The sequence below is a fragment of the Podarcis tiliguerta genome (genome assembly GCF_965153285.1).
Source record: "Podarcis tiliguerta genome assembly, chromosome: 11".
NCBI classification, from domain to species: domain Eukaryota; kingdom Metazoa; phylum Chordata; class Lepidosauria; order Squamata; family Lacertidae; genus Podarcis; species Podarcis tiliguerta.
The window spans coordinates 23,842,515-23,848,956 of record NC_139544.1 but is presented as its reverse complement, the minus strand read 5'-3'; positions in this window follow the sequence as shown (position 1 = coordinate 23,848,956).

The following is a 6,442-nucleotide window of genomic DNA, read 5'->3' as shown; positions in this document are numbered from 1 at the left end:
GACAAAAATATTCTAGAACCGCATCATACTAAATAATTCCTGAATTGTCTCATCTAGAAACCACACTTTGTACTTAGGTGCATGTTCACATTATCACCTGGAACATTATGGGGGTGGGAGTTAGATTCCGGGGCTGGTGTGGCACTGGAGTGTAGCACTAGGTGTTTGGAAAACACCTAGCTGGGAAAGTGGTAGAAGACAGGCAGATGTTGAGCTGGCTTACCTTCCTTGCCTCCTTGGCATCTTTTCTTTGGCTGTCTTCTGTCAGGACTTCCTGCTCTCCTCGTCCAGGTCTCTGCTGCAAAGCAACCCAAACTTTATGATGGAAATACCACTGTACTGCCTTGCCTTTCCAACTGGTTTTAATTCCAGCTGACGTTAATCACATTTGTTTCCTCTTGCACAATAGGTAGCTGGGTGGCTTGTATTTACCAGCACAGTGGAGAGCTTGCCTCAATCCTGGGGTGGTTTGAGGCATCATACAGAAGGCACTGGACAGTTAGATGGCCTGAGGGTTGGAGCTGGTTCATGATGTGAGGAGATGTTTCTAAATAAAGGGACAGAGGGAAAGAGGCACCCAATAGATACATAGTTAGTTTTGGGTTTTGGGGTTTTTTTAACAATCTTGCTTTAGGCAAGATGCTTCCTCTCAGCTCAGCATCTCATGACAAAATGGAAACATTGTCTGGTTTGATGTGCTCTTTTTGAAGATTACCAACATAAGAAGGAAAAAGCATTTTTTATTTCAGAGTAGGCTTTGAAACAACAACAGACTTCCATATTCACAGTCCTCCCATTCTTCTGACACATACTGAAAACAGGGGAGAAAATTTGACAGCCCCAGGGCTGGCTTCCTGCTTTTCCCTCCCTTTGGACAAAGACTCCAACACTTTGAATTTGATGGTCTTCACCCTTGGAATCTTCCACCATCACTGTAGGGTTGCTTTCTCTATCAAGTAATAGTCTGGTGCTTAATCTTAAAGAAAAAACAACAACTTTCCAGGGCTGTTTTTTTTTAACTGATCTTTTAGATGCTACTTTAACAAGTAGTTATATGTCTTAATCTGGCTGTTTTTAATACTTCATTTTACTGTTTTGCCATTTTATACATATTTGGTGAATCGGTGAATTGATTGTTGATTTCTGTGGCTGATTTGCGTGCTGAGGTCCCCCAAAACACCCTTCCCCAATAACTCACACATCACACATGATTTTTGTTTAAGGTTTTTGGCATAAATTTTGGCCACAACTTTATTATCATACAAATTATGAGTGGTTGCTTAGGCATTGGTTATGACTATCTGTCCCCCCCGCCTGGGGACAGCACTGACTCCCGGATTCCAGCGGAAGCCAGTGTGGAGGAACAAGATCAGGGATAACTGGAGCTGCGGCACAGACCCTCAGCTTCTCCCCGCATGCTCCTAGGGGCTTACACGGCCCAAACCCGATTCCAGGGGTTTGGACGAAAGGATGGTAAGCCCCTGAATTCCTTTAACGGAATTCCCGTGCAGCAGCAGCTTTTGAGGGGCAGGCACAGCCAATCCATACCCCTCCACCAACCAATTTAAACCAATGCCTAACCGCCAACCTTACAAGTTGTGACGATTTGCTACGTAGTAGGCAAAACCCGAAAGGCACACGCTAATCAGCCAATCAGGAAAATTCCTACTATGCCCCCGCACCAATGCGGACGACCCCTAGACAGGCGATAGCAAGGTCAAAAGCGCAAGCCCAAACAAGGGAGGGCGGGCGGGTGATCCGATGTCCACAGCGAAAGAGAAAGTAGCTTGCTGTGGACCCTGCTTAAATACCCTCTGATCCCACCCCTAAATTGGCAACATCTATTTTGCCCCAGCAACAGAATCCAAACAGGCCCATTAATACCAACCTGCCTACTTACCACAGAGTGTTTTGACCGTCCCCATCCGCAACACGTGCTCTCCTTTATTGAGAACACGCTTTGCGTGCTGAGGTCCCCCAAAACACCCTTCCCCAATAACTCACACATCACACATGATTTTTGTTTAAGGTTTTTGGCATAAATTTTGGCCACAACTTTATTATCATACAAATTATGAGTGGTTGCTTAGGCATTGGTTATGACTATCTGTCCCCCCCGCCTGGGGACAGCACTGACTCCCGGATTCCAGCGGAAGCCAGTGTGGAGGAACAAGATCAGGGATAACTGGAGCTGCGGCACAGACCCTCAGCTTCTCCCCGCATGCTCCTAGGGGCTTACACGGCCCAAACCCGATTCCAGGGGTTTGGACGAAAGGATGGTAAGCCCCTGAATTCCTTTAACGGAATTCCCGTGCAGCAGCAGCTTTTGAGGGGCAGGCACAGCCAATCCATACCCCTCCACCAACCAATTTAAACCAATGCCTAACCGCCACTCGAGCTCTTACGCTCGCCGCCAACCACTCACAAACCCAACCATTCCTTCAACTTGGCCACCACCGAATTCAACCAAATGTCATTCCCAACTGAGGAAAGATGAACCCCATCCATCCTATAAAATTCAACAGCCTTAAATGTAAGGAGAGGGTGAGGAATCACAAGCCCACCCAACTCAACCACCAATTTGCTCACCGCGGAGTTAATCCGCTTCCTAACCCGTTCGGTGGCAGCCGGGCAGGGACTACCCCGCCAAATGCGACGTTGAAGCAACTGTGACCAAACTATTTTAGTATTGGGCAGCAAGGCAGCCAAATCCCTCACATCTTGTAACATAACCGCACGTAGAACAAAACAGGAGGAGGAGACCATATCATTCTCTCCCAGCTGTACCACCATCGCCGTAGGAGGGCCATCCAAGGAAGCACGCCTCTTTATAAGCGGTAAAAGTTCTTTCCACAGCATCCCCCGTCTGGAGATCCAAGACACCCGTACGTGCTGCGGAAGACCAAGGCCTGCACCCAATCCGGACTGTCGAGCTCTGCTAGCCGCCCAATGCACAATACTGTGCCCCACAATCCAGATGCGTATAGCCACAGGGCCTAGGGTGGAAACAGAAAACGTAAGCACACGAAAACACATCATTTTCGAACGTAACCCCTAAAGGCATCCGACTTCCAACGGCCCAGATTCTTAATCCTTTCTGCCGTTAGACCCCAATGAGCGGCTGTCGTAGCTGCCCCAATCCGGAAGGAATGAGGAGCGAACTCAGAAGCCGTAAGGTCGCATGCTGCAATAGCTTTGCGTAATACCTTAGTGAACTGGTGTCTTGTCAACGATTGCCCATTCTCGTGTAGCAACAAGGGGCCCTCACCTGGAGGTCGTACAGCCAAAAACTTTTGGAGATCTTTGACAGGGCAAGGGCCCACCTCTCCAGTTGCCGGGAGCCGAATAACCGCTCCCCTTCCCAGCTGATCAGTTTTTGAGCTTCTGACATTAACTTGCAGTTCGGACGGAGACACCCTCACGTCCTGCAACAATAAACCCCTCGAACCTCCATCCCGTCTAGGTTCAAGGACCACCTCCCCTACCCTTAGGGCCCCAAAAAATGCTAACGAAAAGGCTGCGGAAAATAGCCGAGCCTCAAATTTAGTCCAACAAATACTCCTCAGTTTGCTGCGTATCCTTGTTAGCAAATCAAACGTGATGGGCCGCCTGGAAGTTGGCCTAGATGGACGAAGTCGTCCCCAGCCCTCCAGAGCTTTCCTCACTACAAACTTCCGACAGGGATCCTTATTAAAAAATGCCTTGCTAAAGAAGGAAATCGCTGCCACATGAATTCTCATTGTCCTAGCTGCACGATGCATCTGATACAGATGCGCCAAATACTGCAGTACCTGAGAGGTAGAGTGGGGGGTACTGACCGCCCCAGCAACGGACCGCCCCGTAAACTGCAAGAAATCAGTCCAGGCCTTCTTATAAGACCGCAAAGTGGAGGGAGCGACAGATGCAGCTACTCCCTGTAAAACTAAGTGCTGCCAAGGTTCCAGAGATGATCCGGGAAAAATTCCGGACGGTCTCGAGCCCCTGGCGCCAGGGACCTGAAGCGCTCCATCTGAAAACGGGACAGAGCATCAGCAATCTTGTTAGATACACCAGGCACAAAACGGGCAGAAAACACGATATTGAAACGCAGGCAATGTAAAACAAAAGCCCGTAACAGGGCAGATACCCTAGGAGATCGTGAAGACTGCTTAGCTAGTACGTTCACCACCGCCTGGTTATCAGACCAAAAGCAAACTCGACGGTCCCTGAAATGCTCGACCCACAGATGCACGGCCACTACAATGGGAAAAAACTCAAGAAAAGTTAGGTCCCGAGTTATAGCTTCCCCACGCCATGCCGGCGGCCAGTGCTCAGCGCACCACCTACCGTCCCAAAACAGGCCAAACCCCAACGACCCCGCGGCATCCGAATGCACCTGAAAATCATTCTGCAAGTTCAGAGTGTCCTGCCACAGAGACACCCCATTGAATTCCGCTAGGAATTCCAGCCAAATGCGGAGGTCAGCCCGCACCTGACTAGAGAGGCGCACCCTATGCTGCGGGGCTTTCAAGCCCGACATAAGTCTGGCCAAGCGAGAACAGAATGGTCGTCCTGGAGCTACCACCTTACAGGCGAAGTTCAGGTGTCCCAGCAACGACTGCAGCTGTCGCAAGGTAACCTTTCTCAAAGGAAGCATCTCCTCAATGACCGCCTGTAAGGTGAATATCTTATCTACCGGCAAACTGGAAGTTTGAGCCACGGTATCCAGCAAGATACCCAAATACGTCAGTTGCGTGGAAGGACCCTCAGTCTTTTCAGCCGCCAATGGCACACCCAGCTCCTCCGTTAGAGCCGCGAAGGCCTGCAATAACACCACGCAGTCTCCCGTATCACTGGCTGAGACCAATAAAAAATCATCCAAATAATGCGTGACTCCTCCCAGCCCCGTCCTTTTACGCAATGCCCAATCCAGGAATGAACTAAAACACTCAAAGGCGGCACAGGCCACCGAGCAGCCCATGGGCATGGCCTTGTCAATATAATATCCCCCATCAAAATGGAAACCCAGCAACCAGAAGTCGTCGGGATGAATTGGAAGCAGGCGAAATGCAGATTCAATGTCGCATTTGGCCATAAGGGCACCAGGCCCAAACCTCCGAATCATCTTGATCGCATGATCAAGAGTAGCATACTTCACCGAGCAAAGCTCCGGGGGAATAACATCATTTACTGATGTGCCCCTAGGGTGTGAAAGGTTATGGATTAGGCGAAATTCCCCAGGAGCCTTCTTAGGAACTATACCCAAAGGGGAGACATGCAAATTAGGAAATGGGGGAACCACGAAGGGGCCAGCCATACGACGTAAGGCCAGCTCCTTCCCTATCTTCTTGCGCGCCACATCTGGCATATCTTTGACAGACTTCTGGTTCGCAGGGTTCCTTGCTACTGGGGCTGAAACTACCGGGATTCTAAAACCGAACAAAAAACCATCACTCAAATAGGCCGCTGCATCCCGGTCCGGGTAGGATTGCAACAAGTTAAGCAATGGCTGAAGCCGGACCGGGGTATCGGCCAACGTAAGGAGAACACTACTTTCCTGCCCCAACCACTGGGGCTTGTGGAGCAGACTTTGAGGGCTGCTGAGCGCCCCCGCCTTTACGAAAAGGCCGCCGTCCCCCAGCACAAGCGGAGGCCGGGTGGCTACCGGAACACTTCTCACAAACATGGGAGTATCTGCAAAATTGCCGTTGGCAAGTGCCCTTATTAAAATCCCAGCAAAACAACTTGCGACCTGGCCGCACAGGGCCAGCCTTAGGTTTCTGCGGTTCCGGTGTCTTTTTGTCGATACTCGGAGCCACATAGGTGGTCCAGACATCCAGATCTTTCCGGTCCCAACGGGCCGTTGGGATCTTAGCAGCCCTGCGCCTAAAGTTCTCATCATAAGATATCGCGGCGGATTGTCCAGCCATCGTAAAGGCCGAACGGACTATAGTCTGATACACCCATAAGTGCAGAGACCTCCTAGGATAAGCTGCTGACACCACTCCAGCGAAGACCTGGAAGCTGTCCAACCAGCGTTCAAATGTCCTATCCGCCTTAGCCACAGTCACCCGCTTCCTAGACGAGGCCATGGCCTTCTCCTGCGAGTCCTGACCCTCCGATGAGGGGGCCAGGCTAAATATATCCACATAACGGCCATCCAAAATCCTGGAGCGCAACTTGGCGGACAAGTGCGCGCCAGGAATAATATCTCTGGCTGAATTGGTGGAGACCTTCACTTCAGGCACCAGGACCCCTTCCCGGCATTCCTGCACCGCCCCATACTTTGCCCTGTGTGAATTTGCCCTACGCTCCCACGCCCATTTCGGGAGCCCTGAAGCCTCTCCAAAACCCCAATAAAGCTTAAGAGAGGCTTCCTCATCGCTACTAGAGCTCTGGGACGAAGTACCTGAGGAAGAAGAAGAGGTGTCCCTCCGCCTCCTCTTGGCGCGTCTTCTGGCAC